The sequence below is a fragment of the Pleurodeles waltl genome, chromosome 1_1 (genome assembly GCF_031143425.1).
Source record: "Pleurodeles waltl isolate 20211129_DDA chromosome 1_1, aPleWal1.hap1.20221129, whole genome shotgun sequence".
Classification (NCBI taxonomy): domain Eukaryota; kingdom Metazoa; phylum Chordata; class Amphibia; order Caudata; family Salamandridae; genus Pleurodeles; species Pleurodeles waltl.
Window position 1 is genome coordinate 214,813,955 of NC_090436.1, and position 19,764 is coordinate 214,833,718.

The 19,764-nt window shown below is 42.3% G+C and overlaps 1 long non-coding RNA gene across 1 annotated transcript in view; it reads right to left on the reverse strand.

Moving 5' to 3' along the window:
* Window positions 1–19,764, reverse strand: part of LOC138282971 (uncharacterized) — a 96,668-nt gene that overhangs the window by 261 nt on the left and 76,643 nt on the right. Inside the window, exon 3 of the long non-coding RNA XR_011201027.1 lies at window positions 1,641–1,694. This is a non-coding gene — a long non-coding RNA (uncharacterized lncRNA). The remainder of the gene's footprint in view (window positions 1–1,640; window positions 1,695–19,764) is intronic.

Below are 19,764 nucleotides of genomic sequence, written 5' to 3' on the forward strand. Positions count from 1 at the left end.
TCACATTTTAATCCCTAAGCACGTTCCTCTTCATAACGCTACACAGGAGGGCCTTGTTAGTATAAAAACATACAGTAAAAGGTATTTTTCTTTTTCAAAATAAAACGTTTCTATGTAGTGAACTGTTGTTTTTGTGAAACATTTGCTTTTTTTTTATGGAAAATAAAGTGTTTTATTTAGTTAAGCTAATGATTTACAATTTCAGATGGAGTTTTTATTCTAAATATATATATTTGGGGAACATATTGTTTTAAACATCATTTTCTTTATTGGTAGCGATACAATTTTTTTCCAAAAAACGTAACAGTGAAACATTTATTCCACTTTTTTTGCTACACTTAGCATGCTGCATTGTTAAAATATATATATTTTTTCTCTTTTTGTTTTCTTATGTACAGTTATACTTTTGTTGGGTGGAATGTTTAATTTATTTTTAATTTTTCAGATGAGGGTCTGTTATGACTTATGTCAGTTGGTGCTGCACAGTAAAAATTCATGACTCGAACTATGAAGACATCTTCTGATAGGAATATTTGTTTACATTTTTAAAACAAATATTTAGTTAGAATTACCAATTGTAAATGTGGTTTTTGCTTTAAAACAGGCAAGTAATTTTCTATGTCAAGTTAATAGTGTAATATGTAAGAAATATTTTCTAGGTACTCTGAAGTGCCCATTAGTGGAAATAGTTGTAGTTTTACCAATAGCTTTTCACTCATTTCTTTTTTTTTTTTAAACACGTGGGTTCAGAGCACTAGAAAATGACTGTGCCAATATCATTTCATGGAAACTTTGTTCTTTTTAAAAATTTCCAAAAAATGATAGCAGTTAGGGTGACTTACCTATAGATTTATTAAAAGAGTTATGCCATCCCTCAACAGCATTATTTGTTTTTGCGCTCCCTTCTAAGCAAGTGGAGTAGCAGTTCCACCACTCTTTAGGAAAGCTTGGCTTCCTCCTGCGACCCGACTGGCTTAGATTCCCAATCCAGGTTTCTTCAAAGTAATTTAAAATAGGTGACAATCTTTCTTCATTCTCGACAAAATAAATATAATAATGGCACAGTGGAGTTATTAATATTTCCATGAATGGTATAAATGTGAATGAATGGGTGGGGTGTAGATTTAAAGGTCCCACCCATCATCCAAATTTCTGTATTTTCAAGGGAGGCCAAATTATGTATTGAAGAGAATATTAGTGTACTTTTTAGAGGGTCTTGATTATCATACATAAGAAAAGGTTCGTTAGTATATGTAATACTAAATTCAGGAGGAATGTTAATATCAGAGAACGTTTTTGGTGTTATTGCATGAGGATTACTTGCCTGTTTTGTTGTATCATGCGCCTTAGGTTAGGGATTGAAGGTATTTTAGTTGTAACATGCATAGGGATATTTTGAGCAATTTCACATAGGTTGGAGGTGCATGCCAAATACTTTATTTGTTCTAAATGTTCCCTAACTTCTATATCCATTGCAGAGGCTGAGTGGTTGTGCTCTGTTGAACTCTCTATGTCACCCAGAGTAACCGCTCTGCCTTTGCAATGAGTAGAATAGTATTCAACACACCCCCAATGACTCCTGGGCTCAGTCAACCTTTCTTGTCAGTAAATATATTCTCTATATTTCAGAAGTCTATTACCATGTCTTGATCTTATATAATTAGCACGACGACTGCAGTCACTTGCATTTGCAGCTGTGTAGAAGTAAAAAGAAATAGAAAAAAATATATATTATAGTTTAAGAAACTTTTTCATTTTCTTCTGCTTTTATTTACTACTGTTTTGGTGAAAAAATAATTACATCAATTCATTTTCCAGTTTACCTTTTTCGCTAATGTGCACTGTTTACATTCATTGCAAATATAAAACATTTCAAGGTTATGATTACATTTTTAATTTTACAACTTAATATTTCCTATGTTTTCATTTAATTTTTATCCTAATCCACTATAGGGCAAATTTTATGTTTGATGATATATAAGAAATCACATCCATTAAACTGCTCACAGGTGGCCACCATATTTCTTCAGAACACTTGTCAGCTCTTATTAGTGTTTTTTGTCAGGCTGCCAAGCAGAATCTTTGCTTTCTGCCCACTACCTTACTGGGAAACAGTTGATAGCATTGTCCCTAATCTATAATTGAGACAGTGAGTGTTATCAACAGGAGGGGGCATCAGTACTTTAATTATGTTCATTGTCTACACAATAGATAATGAACATCAAAATGGTGCTGGAGAGCCTGACCATTCCACTACCCATGTCCAGTTCATGGGTAGTTCAAGGGTTGCCTCATGATCCTCTGTACCTGTAGTACTACTGAAAATGTCTGAAAAAGCTTTGCTGTAAACAAAGTCATAATCCATTGGTGTGCATTACATGCCATGCTTTCCTAGTGGATTATGATCTATACCACTATCAGTCCATTTGGTTTAGCAATCCCAGGTGACAAATTGAAACACTGACATTTTGACAACCATGGTCTTTATGTGACTGTCAAACGTTTAAAGCAGCAGCAGTCCTGTCCACCACCAGTAAGCCAGTGGTCTTAAGACTCACATGTTTGAAATGGTCTATTTTTTCTTTCGGTGAACAAGGCAGGTTTTCCTTATGAAATTTTTAAAAAAAATCCTTTAACAGTTTTATTCTTTTCACCTGTAAGGTAAACATTTAAAAAGTATCATTTTTACCTGTAGGTTCTATACTAGATATTTTTCAGTTTATTGCAGCTTGATTTAGTTGTTTTTATTCTTCTTTGTTATTTATACTTCTACAGTACAAGAGAAGAAATAATTTCAAATAAGTATCTGACATATATGCTACTAAACAGTAAAAATGTCCTTTATTACTTCTTAATCTTCTACACCTGTGTTTCCCAAGCTGTAGTTCAGGGACCCTTAGGTGTCTGTGAAGCATTCTCAGGGGCTCCAAGACTGCTTAAAAAAGTAAATTATATTAACATGTTAGGTCCCCAGTTTTCAGAAATGACTTAGTGGGGGTCCCCAGATTCCAATAAAGATTCAATGATTGTTCTTTTGTTCATGTAATGATAAAGTGGGGGTCCATAGGAATCAAAAGGTTGGGAACCACTGTTTACAGAATATCTTAATACATTTATGTTTCTCCCTTCAAATGAAATTTATTTTAATTTGATTCTGTAGGTATCTTGTTGGTGAAAAAACAGTTTTTTTCCAGATAAATATGGTTTTCAAAGTGTTTACCTTTTCTAGCTTTCTTCCTTTTCTTCAAAGTTATAGATATTTTTCTTCTGTATTTTCTAGTTGGCCCAGCTTAACAACTTCTCGAATATGAATGTAACTCAGTTACCTATATAACTGTAGTTTGTAAAAAATAATTATTTGGGGTACAAGTATCTTGTTTTTTTTTTTTTACACAGTGCACTATCTATATTATCTTTATCTATAGCCACTGCTCATTGTAGCACTAGGGTTAGCATTTACTTCATTATGATTTGTAATTTTTCACCCGTCACTGTCCAGCACCTGCCCCGAGGTAAGTACCTGGTAGAGTTAAAATAGTAATTTTGCCCCCACTCACTGTCCAGCACCTGCTCTGAGGTAAGTACTCCGTGGAGCTACAATAGTAATGTTGCCCCCTACTCACTGTCCATCACTTGCCCTGAGGTAAGTACCCGGTGGAGTTACAATAGTAATTTTTCCCCCTACTTACTGTCCAGTGCCTGCCCTGAGGTAAGTACTTGGTGGAGTTAGAATAGTAACTTTGCCTCCACTCACTGTCCAGCACCTGCCATGAGGTAAGTACTCAGTGGAGTTACAATAGTTTTTTCCCCTTACTCACTGTCCAGCGCCTGCTCAGAGTTAGGTACCCAGTGGAGTTAGAATAGTAATTTTGGCCCTGGTCTCTGTCCATCACCTGCCCTTAGGTAAGTACCCAGTTGTTTAGAATAGTAATTTTGCCCCGAGTCACTGTCTTACCTGCCATGAGGTAAGTACCCGGCGGAGTTACAATAGTAATTTTTTCCCCCTACTCACTGTCCAGCGCTGGCCCTGAGTTAAGTACCCGGTGGAGTTAGAACAGTAATTTTTCCCACTACTTACTGTCCAGTACCTGCCCTGAGGTAAGTACCCGGTGGAGTTAGAATAGTAATTTTGCCCTCACTCACTGACCAGTACCTGCCATGAGGTAAGTACCCAGTGGAGTTACAATAGTAATTTTTTTCCCTACTTAGTGTCTAGCGCCAGCACTGAGGTAAGTACCTGGTGGAGTTAGAATAGTAAATTGTCCCCCTACTCACTGTCCAGCGCCTCCCCTGAGGTAAGTACCTGGTGGAGTTAGTATAGTAATTTTGCCCCCACTCACTATCCAGCGCCTGTCCGGAGATAAGTACCCGGTGGAGTTAGAATAGTAATTTTTCCCCCTACTCACTGTCCAGCGCCTCCCCTTAGGTAAGTACCCGGTGGAGTTAGAATAGTTATTTTTCACTCTACTCACTCTCCAGTGCCTGCCCTGATGTAAGTACCCAGTGGAGTTAGAATAGTAATTTTTCCCTCTACTCACTGTCCAGCGACTGCCCTGAGGTAAGTACCCAGTGGAGTTGGAATACTAACCTTCTATGTCTAGTCACTATCCTGCACCTGTTCTGAACCAAGTAATGTATACAGTAATTATAGTAATTTTAACCTTACTCCAAGAACTTCACTAAGGTAAGAATACGTTACACTAGGTATAATGTCTTCAAATTTGTTACTCTGTTTCACCTTACCTAATATAAGTACTATAGAAACTTATAACAGTGGATTTTGTTGCTTCAGTCTGAATCATTACTTTCTGAATATTTTTTTCATGTCTTTTTTGTAATTATACTATTTTATTTCAACTTCTGCATTCAATATTAAAAAACATATCAAAATATTTTTACTATACTGTTTTATTAAATCTTTTTTCATTAATAGTAATATTTTTCTATATTTTCTCACGGTTTATGATATTGTACTTTTACCTGCGTTTTATATGAACAGTATTTCTTTATATTTGTAATACTGCCTTTGAGTTTGAAAATTCTCTGAAAAAAATAAAAAAATAATGTTAAACGTTTCATTTTAAAATTATTATTAATTATTTAAAAGTTTGCAGACGTGAACTTAACTTACCAAAACCAATAGGTGGCAGTGCTTTACTATTTTTCAAGATGTTTTCCCGGAGTTCTTGCAGTGGTGTCTGCTCACTTGAAATTTCAGTACACCACTGCTCACAAAATGGTAGACAACACTTTATATAGTTTTTATCAAAAGTGATTCTTAAATTAAACTAAAATATATGTGTTTGAATCCTTATTTTTTTTAACTTTAATACCCGACTAAACATACATTTATTTTGAAAGTGATTTAATTATTGTTTGACCTAGTGTGCGTTTGACATCAATTTTGGTAGGGGAAATTGTGTAAAGTAAATGAAATAGAAAATGGACTGATAGGAATATTTAGTCCACGTAAACACGGACTGAACGTCTTAATTTTTCGTACATATTTTACAGTGATTTACAGTTTTTCTTCCATTTTTGGTAATGCGTCCTTACTCTCTTTAAGTTCAAAGGTAAATTTTTGGTACTTTTCTTGTTTTATAAAAAGTTGTAATTTAATTCTATCTATATTATTAATGCACTGTTTATATCCGATTTCAAAAAAAGATTCGAAAATATTTATTACGTTATACATAGATGCAGCATATATTCGTGCATTGTAATGGTGTGCGAGGTAATAACATGCGTTGTGTTTTAAGTCATTTTAATCTATATGTGTTGTTGTTGTGTGCGTGGTACTAACGTCCGTGGTACTGTTTAGTTGTGGCTGCATTGTAAAGTCATCCGTTTTATAGCAGTCGTAGTTCCATCATACATCCAAATCTACTTGTCCTATAAAAAAGTCTACTTGTCCCATTTGTGCCATGTAGTGTGGTGATAAATTATGGCAGCAACCTCATTAGGTAAGAGCTCTGCTAATAGCTTCTCTGATTATGCCAGGGCTAATACTATAGTAGGGCTTAAGAACTAGCAATTACTACTATAGCAATTGCCTTATTTTGCCACCTTTCCGTAGATGTACATACTGGGGCTGGAGGAAGCAGTAAGCTATATTTTCCAGGCTGGAATGCCTTCGAGTCTGTGCAATCGTACTAACTTGCATGTTTTAAGGATTTTCACCACCTCATCTCTAATCTTTTCCCATACTGAGAAAGTTTGGAAACTTACTCTTGACAAGGGCAGAACTGGAAGTTCTTCAAGGGCTGAGAAAAAGTGGTTGAAGGGAAAGTGAACTTGTAAACGATCATACATTTTGTATGAACAAATCTACACATGCATATTTGCTCATGCTAAAATATTGTTCACAAATATTTTATAGGAGAAATATTTCCTGGCCTACTTCTGTAAATTATTGTTTCATTAAAGCCACTAATTCAAAGACCTATATCATAGTTGTACTTTTGTGACTCCTTTAAAGAATTGGACCCCTTATCAGGTCTAGGGTTAACCAAGACATTTTGTTTTTATTAAAATTATTTTTCCCTCTATATCTATCTATCGGCTGGCTTTATTGTGAGCGATAGCATTCTGCTCTTCCACACGGAGCATATTGGCACATACAGTTTTTTTCAGTGCCAGGAACTACTGTGGCACTGTGTGCTTTTTGAGAATCTGTTTTTTGCTTTTTGACAATGTTTGTTACAATGGTGATGACCTGGCAGCTCCCACAACAATAAAGTGTTACAAAAGCAATGTCAAGGCAAGACACTCATTGACAAAACCCAGAGGCTGACAACTAAGGTCGGATCGTTTGGCTTTGCCAGTGCTTGTTTATTTTCATGTTTCCCATAAGATTGTTGAAAATGGTTACACTGATTTTTCCATTATGAAATTTTTTGAAAATCCTATCACGCATCAACACATTTTACTTAATGATGCTTTAAAGATATAGGGGGTCATTACGACCTTGGCGGGCGGCATCAGCCGCCCGCCAAGATCTGACCGCCATGCGGCCGCCAATGCGGCCACCCCCCCGCCGCGGCCATTTGGAGATCCCCGCTGGGCCAGCGGGCGGAAACCTGGTTTCCGCCCGCAGGCCCAGCAGGGATCACGGCCGCAACATAGGAGTCGGCTCCAAATGGAGCCGGTGGTGTTGCGGCCATGCGACGGGTGCAGTTGCACCCATCGCGCTTTTCACTGTCTGCATAGCAGACAGTAAAAAGCCGCATGGGGCCCTGTCAGGGGGCCCCACGACTCCCCATACCGCCAGCCTTTTCCTGGCGGTTCAGACCGCCAGAAAAAGGCTGGCGGTCGGGGACTCTTAATCCCCTGGGCAGCCCTGCAAGCAGCGCTGCCCTGGCGGATTACATCCGCCGGGGCCATTGTGGCGGAAAACCGCCGGCCCCGACGGTGCGACCGCGGCGCTACCGCCGCGGTCAAAATACGCCGGGAGGCACCGCCAGCCTGTTGGCGGTGCGCCCGTCGTTTTGGCCCTGCGGTTGTAATACCGCAAGGGTCATAATGACCACCATAGTACTTAAAATTTCACAGTAATTTCGCAAAATATTATTTTCCTACTTGCATTTTTTTCGGACTATTTTATTTTGAAAGCAAAGAATCACCAATCTTGCTTTCAAGCTTCTCCAAACATTTGCATCCAATAAAAGAGCATTCTGGGAGCATTATAAGTAGCCTCATATTGTTAAACCTTTCAAAAGTGAGCACACCTTTTTTTCACTGGAATACAACATTTATTTATACCGCTCACCCTAATAATAAAGACTTTGCATTAATGAACCTTAAATACAAGTTTGAACAGTATTAACATTTGGACACAAATATTACCTCAACTGCAGCCAGTTTCTTTCCCTGTAAACTGGCAGTCAAAGGGTTGGTGCTGCATGGGATTTGGCCTTCTTGTCACAACCATAAAATAAACATGAAAACCTGTTGTCCTTGACCCCATACAATATGTCCTGGGCATCGGGCTATAGAAATTCCACACCCCGAGCATCAGAGGACAGTCTTAGCTTCATCGCTAATGTTGCGTAGAGAGAAACTCTTAAGCCAGAGGGCCTGTGCTGATGCTCCTCAGGCCTATGGATGGGCATGCAATGAATAAAAAATGTTCTAGCTATTGCATTAAGATTTTTCTATTCTAGGCGAGAATTATGTTTTTCTTTCTTTACTGAGAAGTATACAGCAAAAACATTTAAACACAAAACTACTTTTCCCAAGTTCCTCAGTAGTCCATACTGTTATCCAATCATATGTCTGCTCCATGTATATATGTCTCAGAAATCACAGTCCTTCATCTTTCTTTGTAAACAATTGAGAACATATGAACCTGACGCCTATGAAACTGGAATCCAAATGAAGTTCTGTAACAGAGAACTCTAAACCTCAATCGCCAACTGACCTTGAGGTGTCAACACGAAGCTGTCCTTCCTGGATTCCCCATGGTCATTCATGTACCATTGTTGTCTGACCCTAAGAACAAGGGAAAGCATGCGAATAATACCAATTCGGACCATAGAAGTCAAAGGGGTGGGCTTGTTAAACAATATCATAATATCATTATGCATATACATAATCATCTAGAAATAACAGAGTTATATACCAAAATTCGCCTTACAGGTGGGATAATCCACGCCTATGTGTCCTTAATAGAACTGAAAATTCTTGACGCGACAGTTAGAAAATGTTTTACTCTATTTCAGGACCTGAGGCATTAGATTATGCTAGTTTAAAGCTTATCCAGCACCGTAGACACCACATCAACGATAAGTTTACGATAAAATATCTTGAAAGTAGAGTCCAAAGACCAGCCTGCCGCAGCCAATATGTCCATTAGACGAGAACCACGTACAAAAGCTTTAGATGCCATTGCTCCACGAACAGAATGTGCACGGATCTTAGAAATGTCTATCCCAGCTTCCCCCAACAACGATTTGACCCATCTGGCCAATGTAGCCGCAGGAACTGGACCAAAGGGACTTTCTAAAGAAATGAACAATTGTCCCTGGGAGTCTCTATGAATCTCAAGAGTACAATCTTCATAAGCTTTCAAACATTTCACCACACATAATTTGTGACTATGGGGAAAACTAGGTAGGAAGATGCAGTCTTTGTACGTCTAGAAACAGTGAAAGAAATTCTTGAAGGAGTACATACTCTACATGCTAAGCCCAGAGCATGTCCATCTGAAACACATCGGCATGATATCAGAGAGGGATGAGTTTTGCTGACAACTTTTTGCACAAAAGATCCTCATTACAAGGCCAGGCTCTGAAAAAACGTAACACAACTTCCACATCCCATAAAGAAGAATACTTGAGCTGTTGGGGTTTGACCATTCGGATACACTGCAGGAGCTTACAAACCAAAGGATGTTCACCTACTGGTTTCCCCTTCAGATGTGGGTGACCTGCAGAAACAGCGGACCTGAAATTATTAATGGTTCTGTAAGTCAAACCCTAGGATGCCAATTCGGAAAGAAAATGGACAATCACTAATGGTTGCTCCCAAGGGATTAACACATTGCTCACCACACCAACAAACCCATCTCCTCCGGGAAGCCTTATAGCGCTTGTGTGTGGAGGGGGCCCAAGACTGTGATAAGCAAAACATTGCGATCTCTAAAACTCCTGCCACTTTCCAATGTCCCTGGAAAGTCTCCAAGACACAAGTGACAACTGAACTGCTATTATCAATGGATGAGGAAGACCCTCCGGATCCAGAAGAGATGGGCAGAATGGGATTCAAATCAGCAGAGCACACAACAGTGACATTGCTACCGGAAACCATGACTGAGCCTTCCAGAGAGGTGTCCCCAAGATAATTTCCGCTGTCTGCCTCCTCACCTGAGAGAGTACCCTTTGAATCATGGAGAACGGGAGAAAGGCATAGAGAAGACCCGTCGTCCACATTTGAAGGAAGGCATCTAATCCCACTTCTAGGGGATCCGGTCTCCAACTGAAAAACCATGTAAGCTGAGAATCAGTTGCGACGAGGTCTATAGAACACTGACCCCACTGGTGCTCCAGCCTGCGAAACACTTGTGGATTGAGTTTCCAATCACTGATATCTCTCAAAAATCAAGAGTTCTAGTACAACACTATGTTGGAACATCCCAGAATGTACTCCGCCATCACCGAAATGGGGAGCTGGAGACAAAAATGCCAAAAGTCCTTGGCAATCTCCACTAGAACACGCAACCTGATCCCTCCTAGGTGATGTATGTACCGAACTGCTGAGATGTTGTCTATGCAAAGCAAAATACAACAGCTCGCTTTGCAGGGGGAGAGAGATTGAATTGCAAAAGCCTCTGCTAGAAGCTCCAGGCAATTGATATGAAGACCCAGTTCCACCGGTCCCCCTTCTCCATTGGTCCGCAATGGGCACAGAGCACCCCAGTTCCATCGACTGGCATCTGATTCTATCACTATCTTCAGGGCGGATGTGAAAATGGCCCTGCCGTTCCATGCATCCATATGATACAGCCACCAGGTTATCTCTGTCCTGGCCTCGTCCGACAACAGTATCTGTTATGAATAGGATAGCCCTTTGTGAAGATGCAAGATCTTTAAACGCTGACAGACCCGATAGTAAAGAGGACCTGGAAAAATCGCCTGGAACGAGGAGGCTAACAGACCCACCAGCTGTGCAAGGGTCTTTAGTGATATAGTCAGAGAGGCAAGGGCTCCCTTCAACTCTTCCTTGATAGAGCTCCGTTTTGCTAGCAGTGGTAACAGAAGTTGGACTCTGATAGAATGTTCTTGGAAGCCTAAGAATTCTATGGTTTGAGGAAGAGTCATGATCAATTTGTCTGAATTTATCAGAAAACCCAGATCTTGTAGAACCTGGATAGACCAGGACAGATTCATCAGGACTGACTCTTCGCTTTGAGCCATGATCAGAATTTCGTTGAGATCCATAATGAGGCGGACTCTTTCTCTGAAGAACTGCACTACTGGCCGCAATAGCTTGGTGAAACACCAAGGGGTTGAAGAAAAGACCAAATGAGAGGACGGTGAATGTTTTCCATTGGTCTTGCCAACGGAACTGAGGATACTGACGGTGAGGGGCACAAATGGGAACTGTTAGAAAAGTGTCTTTGAGATCCAGATGCACCAGACTGTCGCCCTCTTGCAAGAGATCTCTTAGAAGATGAAAACCCTCCATCTTGAAATGGTGGTACACTATCCAAGAGTTCAAGGTCTTCAGATTGAGAACTAAGCGGGAGCCCCCACCTTTTTTCCTGCACCAAAAAGATTGTGCTGACATACTCTGAGGGGTGTGGGCTTGTCCTGGTTATCACTTGCTTGTGAAGAAGCAGGCCTATTTTGTCTATGAAACTGCTCTCTAGTTGGGAAAAAAATGAAAGGGACAGGGACGAGATCTCTGTTGTGGGAAGAAGTAAAACTCTAGTCTGTACCCCCGAACTATCTGTAAGATCCATGGGTCTTGAGAAATGCATTCCCAGGCTGGGAGATGCCACGTTATCCTTCCCCCCCAGAACAACCTCTGAAAAGAGGATTACTCTCACCTGATGGGGTGCCATCTGCTGTGTTGAAACTGCCTCAGTTACCACGTCTGAAGCCACGACCCCAGCCTCTCTGGGACTGGGTAGGGTAGAATCAGGACGTGGTGTAGTTGTTACCTCGACCCCGTTGGGGGTATCCACCTGAGCCTGGTAGAATCCAAAGCCTGGCACTCGGCCTCTTTAGCGTCCAGCCCTGGCAAAAAGGCCTCCACTGAACATCTTTTTCATGGATGACTGGGCCCTGTCTAACGCGGAGAAGTTGGCTACGTACTTCCTTAAATCTTTCACAAATTTGTCCTCAAACAGAAGACCGTTAGAGTGCCACCCTCAGTCAGAGCCATTTATGCTATCTTTGGGTTGATGGACATCAAGAAAGACTTCCTATGCTTGGTGGACATAGCGCAGTTGGCATTGCCCAAGCGACATATGGCTTGTTGAGCCCCTTCTAACACTGTCTCAGGGTCCAGTTGGGAACTGGATTATTTTGCCTGCACAGTGAGCTCCAGAATCTTCGTAATAGGACCAGAAACATCCAAGAGATTGTCCTGACATCCTTTCCATGCATGGCCTAGGCTCTCTTAGGGTCCTTAGCAAATCTTTTGATGAATGCTGCCATAGTGGGATCTAATTCCACCTTGCCTAAGAGAGGGGTGAACACATTCTGAGTGCATGGTGTTGCGTACTTCCCAGTCAAAACCTTTTCTCAACCTGTCTTGCACATAGTGTTCTACCTCCATGCATGGCACCCACTCAGTGTAACGTGGGTGTATAATATTCTCCTGGTCAAATAAAGTACGTTGGACTTGAGCGTCTTCATTTAGATGGTGGATTTTACGCTTACGCTTATGCTTACCTGAAGGATTGGGTTCATGTTGTGCCTGATCAGAGTCGGAAGAATGAGATGAGGTAGAGAGGGGCGCCTCCGACGTTTGCGTAAAGAGCACAGAAAAGGGCCTAGTAGTATAAAGGGCCCATACTCAATCTTTAAGGACTGATGCCGCTATGTGCGCAAGGATTTCAGCTGATGAGGCAGGTCCTAATGTGGCACTCTGGGCAAAGTCCAAATCAGATGTCTGGCCGTCTGAGTCTTGGGAGGGATTCTTACCCGCAATTCTCAATGTCCAAATCTCATAAGAGGTTGAGTAAAAGGTCTTAGGGCTTTAATGAGAGCTTGGTTTATGGAGTCATGCACATGGTTCCACAGGGCCTCCACTAATTTCTCTTCCATTTGTTCATAGGGTACATCAGGTAGCTCCTGATAGTATTCATCCTCTTCGGCATAGTACACCATGGCTAGTTAGCAAGAGGTATGAAGGAGTTCAGGGGGGACAGCCCCAAGAGGTCTTAATAGCTAAATGCTGTGATAAAGTTGTGAGACAGTCTATGTCAGCCAAATTAGATGTGGCGGGAGCACCTGCAAATGAATCACAGGGCAAAATCCTACCCTGTCGGGCGTTCCAGGGAATAACTTGGTTATGAAGGATCGTCAGTGGAGCACGTGGGCCGATCGGATAGCTTAGACACAGAAAAACGGCACAGCGCATGTGCAACAATGAAAACAGAAAGAGGGCACACGATCTTCTACACCCAGCAATCGCATATAGTGCACCCGCTGGGGGCTGCAGTGCACATTGTAAAAAGGGCAGAGCCCTTAAAGTTTATGCACCCCATCGGGAATTTGGCAATAGACAATGCGAGATGCAGGGTCGGATTGGCAAAGCAGGCACTCAGGCAATGGCCGATGGGCCAGTGTTTGAGATGCAGCTGTGGGCTGCTTTTTAGGGCAGAGTGGTGGCCGATTTGATACCGATCTTTGCCTGTTCAGATGCAACCAGCGGCCCAGTGGTGGTCTAAGCGGCCTTTCTAGAGGCCTGTATCAGAAGGCAGATGGGAGTTTGTTACCTCCCCTTCACCAATAGGTCAGGAATCCTCAATCCCAGTGCCCCGCTGGGCCGGCCCATTGATATAAAAAGCTAACTTGGGCTGGCTCTGGGAACATTAATGTATGTAGATTGAGCAGGGTCAGGGGGCATGAACAGAAGTGACCCCACTGAGATTCAGCTGTGGTTCACTAGTGTGAACTAATCCATGCGCAAGGAGTGCTGGCAATGTTTTAATCTCAGTGGAGTTAAGAAAAAAAAAAGTTGTACTCAGATCTAGACAGCTAGACTGAGATCATTCTGGTTCCGTTTTTTGGACTTCCATCTTTTAGTGAACCCCCTCTTTATTTTGATACTACTTCAAACACTGAAGGAGTGCTATGCAAAAAGGCATAATCTGCAATTGTGGGGCACTTTTTTTTAGGGTGCCCGGGCCTATTTTAAATCCCAATCCATCCGTGGTGAGACGAACAAAATGTTGGCAGCAAGCGCATTACACGAGCCGATCATACACGCAATACCAATCAGACTTGCGCATATGCGACGTGTTAGAAAGTGGCAGTGCAATGCGCTGGTTATGATCTCTGCTCCCGCACCGACTTTAAAAATTGGGTTTCCTCGGAAACCTTAAGGAGAGCAAATGTCACATTAAAACAGTAATCACAACAATCATATTATTTTATGCAACAAACACAAGCATAACAGTATGAGGATCTACTTATCTCTGGCTGCAAGCAGCAAACAAAGAGGAAGGACTGTGATTTCAAAGAGGTATATACATTGAGCAGACATATGATTGGATAACCGTTTGAACAACTGTGGAGCTTAGGAAAAGTAGTTTTGTGTTTAAGCGTTTTTGATTGGCTGCTGTTCATTTCTCAGTAAAGAAAGAGAAGCATAATCTTAAACCTCCAGTCCTGACATAGAATTCACACTGACACACCCTGTGCGGTCCCCGCACGTTTATTATATAGCCTCTGGGCCAGAGGATGTGCATGGTACATATCCGGGTGAACAACTTTCTTCAGGTGAGCCCGGGTGGCTCACTCTTTAATCTTTTACGTTATTGGTACTTTATGCGCCATTTATGTAACAAATTGGTCATTCTTAATTATATAGTCAACATTTTGCCACAAGGTGGCAGCACCGACATGCCTTATTGAATTGTGCGTTGCTATCGGCTCATAGTTTATATAGCACATTAGAACCAAACCCCCGAATCGGATCAGAATTCGTTTGAACCATCACATTGCTGTCCGTGTAAAGTTTTTTAAAAATGTATTCACAAGGTGTGGTCGTTTTTAAGCATATAAATCCCACCTTCCGAAAATGGAATCTGTTTTGTCAGAAGAGTAATCATCTGCGAGATAAACACAGAAGTTAGTGCCAGGATGAATCAGGGTAGTGCGCTGAAGTCAGGTGAAGTTAACAGGGCGCAATGTGCCACTTTTGTATGAACGCAGAATCATTTGCTGTGCACAGTATCTCTGTTCACCAGGTAGTCGAGGAGGACATGTACTCTAGTGGCGGGGCCCCTACAATTATGCGGTAAGGGATGTCCAAGTTATGCGGCAGGAAAATGCACATTATGCGGCATAATGGGGCACATTTTGTGATAGGTTCAGAATATTACTTTGTCATTTTTAGAAGTTAGCACTGTCTGAACAAAGGTTTCACCATATTAGTATTAGTTTGGCATCCAAATATAACAGTATGCAACTGAAAAGTGAAGATTCAACCTTTGTTAAAAATTGCAAATTATACAGTAGATGATGATTCATGTGGCAAATGCAGCAAGTCCATAACTATGTGAAAAACGTCGTGGCCCCAGAATCGCATCATTCCAGTGGCACAGCCTCTAGTGGATAAACTGACGATTTTGAAACTTGGGGACCGGGATCCCAGTTCTGGCTGCTCCTTAGAATTGTGGCAAAATCGCCTAATCTCCTTGTGCCTAAAATATACCAATAAATAGGCTGCATTGTTAAGTACAAAACAAAAACATGTGGTTGCCCCTTGGTATTTCTTAATACTGCGCCAAAAAAGAAAACGCAAACTTGTATGTGGAGTGTAGCTCAAACCAATTCATGACCACAGAGATCCTACAATGGATGGCCTCGTGCCTTAAAGACAGATGGAGCCTGGCGTTCTTTCCACCTTTCAAATCAGCCTCTCACACCCTGCTCTGTCGCATCCCACAAGGATCCATCATTGCTTCTATCTAACATCCATTTAGCTCCCTTTACAGACCTGATAAATTCGAGGCAAGACCTCGTGCACCTACATCCCACAAATTACGAGACCAGTCTTACAAGCCTAGCCACCTATAGCCTGGAGAGCAATATTCAAGGCATTCTTTATCGTTCACAGAGCCTGCCAGGGAGAAAGTGGATTATACCTGCAGCCGAAGTTTAAACAATACTCACTAAACACGTCACTGCACTCCAGATTAGCACCTCGGATCATCGTATCCCCTAAAAAACTATGGGAAGTTCCACATTTTCACTCCAGGCAGCAAAACTCTGAAATTCTAAATACAAAATAGTTCATGCTATCCAGATGAGGTAAATCCCTGGCTGCTTCCGAAATAATCTCTAGATTACTGGTCCTTACAAACAGTCTGAAATTGATTGTACCGCCAGCCCAAGCATACCTCACCACAACCAATACTGGCCGAGGACATGAAGACACATGCAGGTAAACTACTTGATGCGGAGCACCTAGCCTTCCCCAAATATCCAGGAGCTACAGCTCGCCATTTCCAACTATACAACTTCTATGCCCCCCTGTATGACTGGATGTAATCAGTCAGTCCTCTGTAACTACCCTCTTGATAGTAACTGGCAGGTGTGCTGTATATAAAGATCTGCTAAACTTTGTCGGCCACAGGAGGACTCCAACATAGTCCACACAGGCTGGTCCAGACTACTTCTATATTCTGTAGATTAGTTGCCTTCATGAGTCTGAGCATCTAATACAATCACACAAAGGATGACTGTGACCTAGTCAATCCTAGCGGATCTCTGTCTCACACCCCTCACAATACCACTGCCTCCCTCAGACCCATAAGATCTTTGTGTGGGCTGCCTCTTGCCTCAGCCAGCTTATAAATGTGGACTGAGAATGAAAACAAGTCATCATCTCACAAATGGTACCTGCAGGGCCAGTGGCAATGCCAGCATACTACAAATAGTAAAACTTCGAGCAAACTCCCTCGGCCCTTCAGTCCATAATACTGCACCGCATCCCAAGACTAGATAAGAGTACCTCTCTGGTCACTCGTGCACAACATGAAAACACTTCCCACATTGGCTCAAATCTAAGGTAATACACTTCCGGTCACACACCCAGCACGTGCAGCACACTATCAGTGTGGGTAAATGCCTTAGTATCCCACATATAAGCGCTATTTATACACTTCTCCATAAAATGCAATAAATCCCTAGTGTAATGTTGTGCAAATGACCTTATGGTTGCTCACATATTTGGAATCAAGGGTTTTTTTGTAAGGGAGACCGACCCACCTCATCCCAGAGGAAAACAGGAACTTCAGTGTGAGCTTGCATAAATAGATTTGCTTGTGTAGCGCACACTGTAAAGTGAATCAACTTTTTCACGCTCCCAATTTTTTGTCACACAAGAGGCCTGAGCCGTGGGGGAGGTAAGGTGGAGGCAGAGACCCTGACTGCCAAAAAGCATTAAAAAAATGTCACCTGTAGGTTTACACCTATTTGTAGGGGGATGTTAGGTTAAGCCTTAAAATTAAGGCCTGAAGTCTATCGTCTCTATACCTAAGAGTTTTTTTTTCTGTGGCACTCCCATACTTCCTTCAGTAACAGCATTGGAGACTTTCAAAGTGGTCCATGAATTTGTTAAACAAAGAGGGTGTTATGGTTTAAGAGTAGAGCATGGCGGTATTTAGGCTGGGAGGCACATTTAAGTATTTCAGTAAGTATGTGTCGGTTAACTAAATCTGGAAATATGCCCTTTGCAAATTCATTTTCTACACTAAGCACAACATAAATAAGGATAAACAGATAAAATTACCAAAAATAAATATGGATAATGATAGTTGTCAAAAAATGAATATCATAAAACCTGGAGCCCTAAATATGGTTTAGTAATATTATTTTGGCCAGCATAGGTCTCATGTTAGACTGGTCATACACCTCTCTTCAAACCTAAGAGATGTCCTCATCAGACCTCTTATCGCCTGAACACTGGGATAATTCTTATTTATCTACATTCTCCCATTACATACTCAGCCTCTGGAGCCACGTTGAGGATTCGGCTGCCTCCTCCAGCGAATGCATTCAGCCTCAGGTTCGCACCTTCTCATACTCACCCTTGATCTAAATGCCAACCATAGGCAATCCAAATCAAACTTTAGATGTGTTCCAAACATACACAGAATAATGTGCACATCTTCCAGTCTTAGGCCTCTCAAGATAAGTGTGAACAATGAGCAGCCGTCGTCATTGTGCTGCATAGTTCACTTGTGCCACATGGTATGGAATGTTGGTGACAGAGTGTGGATCAAAAAACCACAGGGATGCGAGAAAGGTAGAAGTAAGCTCTTTCGACCTCTTGAAATCACAGAAGTAACATTATATGTCGTAAAAGGTGCATACAGCTGAATGGTGGAGTATATCTTGATTGGTGAGATATGACAAAGGAAGTGTTAGACCTGGCCCTTTTTGCAGGGTCATCCCCAATCTTTTTGGCTCCTTCCTCCTACTTTTTCTGACCAGTTATTGTTGGCTTTAGGACTCTGGGCACTTTACCAGTGCTAAAGCACCTATGCTCGCTGTGTAAATTATATTGGTTATTGGTTTATCCGCGATTGGCATATTTGATGTACTAGTAGTCCTTAGCAAAGTGCACTAGAGGTGCCTAGGGCCTGTAAATCAAATACTACTAGTGGGCCTGCAGCACTGGTTGTGCCACCCACGAGTAGCCCTGTAAAACAGGTCTCAGACCTGCCACTGCAGTGTCTTTGTCTCCAGTCTTGCACTGCCAATTCGACCTGGCAAGTGTGCCCACTTGCCAGGCCCAAACCTTCCTTTTTTGTACATTTAAGACACCCCTAAGTTAGGCCCTACATAACCCCATTGGCAGCGAGCAGTGTATGTTAAAGGTGGAACATGTACTGATGAGTTTTACATGTCCTGACACTGAAATACTGCCAAATTCGTTTTTTCACTGTTGCAAGGCCTATCTCTCTCATTGGTTAACATGGGGGCTGCCCTTATAATCCTTAAAGTGCAGTTTCCCTTTGAGAGCAGATAAAATAAGGAGTTTGCGGTCTCTGAACTCACAATTTAAAAATAGATATTTTAGTGAAGTTGGTTTTTAGATTGTTAGTTTGAAAATGCCACTTTTAGAAAGTGGGCATTTTCTTGCTTAAACCATTCTGCGCCTCTGCCTGCTTGTGTATTCCACGTCTGGGTCAGACTGACAGTTGGGCTGTTATGAATTCCCTCTAGACTGACACAAAGGGAGCTGGGGTGTAGCCTGCATATCCTGATGAGCCATCTGGGCTAGAGTGGGGGGAGGAGTGGTCACTTACACCTGAAAGGGCTGTGCCTGCCCTCACACAATGCAGTCTCCGACCCCCTGGAGTGTGTCTGGGGCCTGGTCTGGGCAAGGCAGGGCCTTGTGAACAACTTTCCTTTGAAGTAGGTCTACTTCAAAGGCAGAAAGGGGTATAAGTAGTGGGCCCAAAACCCAAGACTTTTAGAATCTTTCTGAAATCAAGAGGAACCTCTGCCAGGCAGAAGAGCTTAAGAGCTGAAGGAGGAGTACTGTCTCTTTGCTGTGTTGCTTTGCTGGATTGGCCTGGAGTGGCTGGTTCTGCCTTAAAAGAGAGCAAAGGGTGAACTTTGCTGTGTATCCTGCTTCAGAAAGTTCTCCAAGGGCCTGGAGTAGGGCTTGCCTCAGCACTGGGAACTGTGTTTTGTGCTGTTCAAGGAGAAAAACCACTGATGTCGTCAACGATGCTGGTGGCCTGCATCGTGACCTGCCACTGACGCATGGAGCCGCACTGCCCCGCTTTGCACTGTGACCGTAGTCTCACCGACGCCATCATCGGATGACTTCACGAGCCGCTGCTCGCACTGCGACCTGTGAGCCCCCCACTCCGGCATTGCCTGCTCACACCACAGCCTGGGCACGCCCGACACTGCCGCTCCTGCTGACACCACCGCCTCTGCCTGCTCTGTCGCACCGCTCGTGAGTACCGTCCTGTCCCGCACCGCAGCCCCGGTCCATCGACACCAGCACCATCTACTCCAGTGTCATTAACAGACATCCCTGTCTGCACCGCGACGCGTAGACACT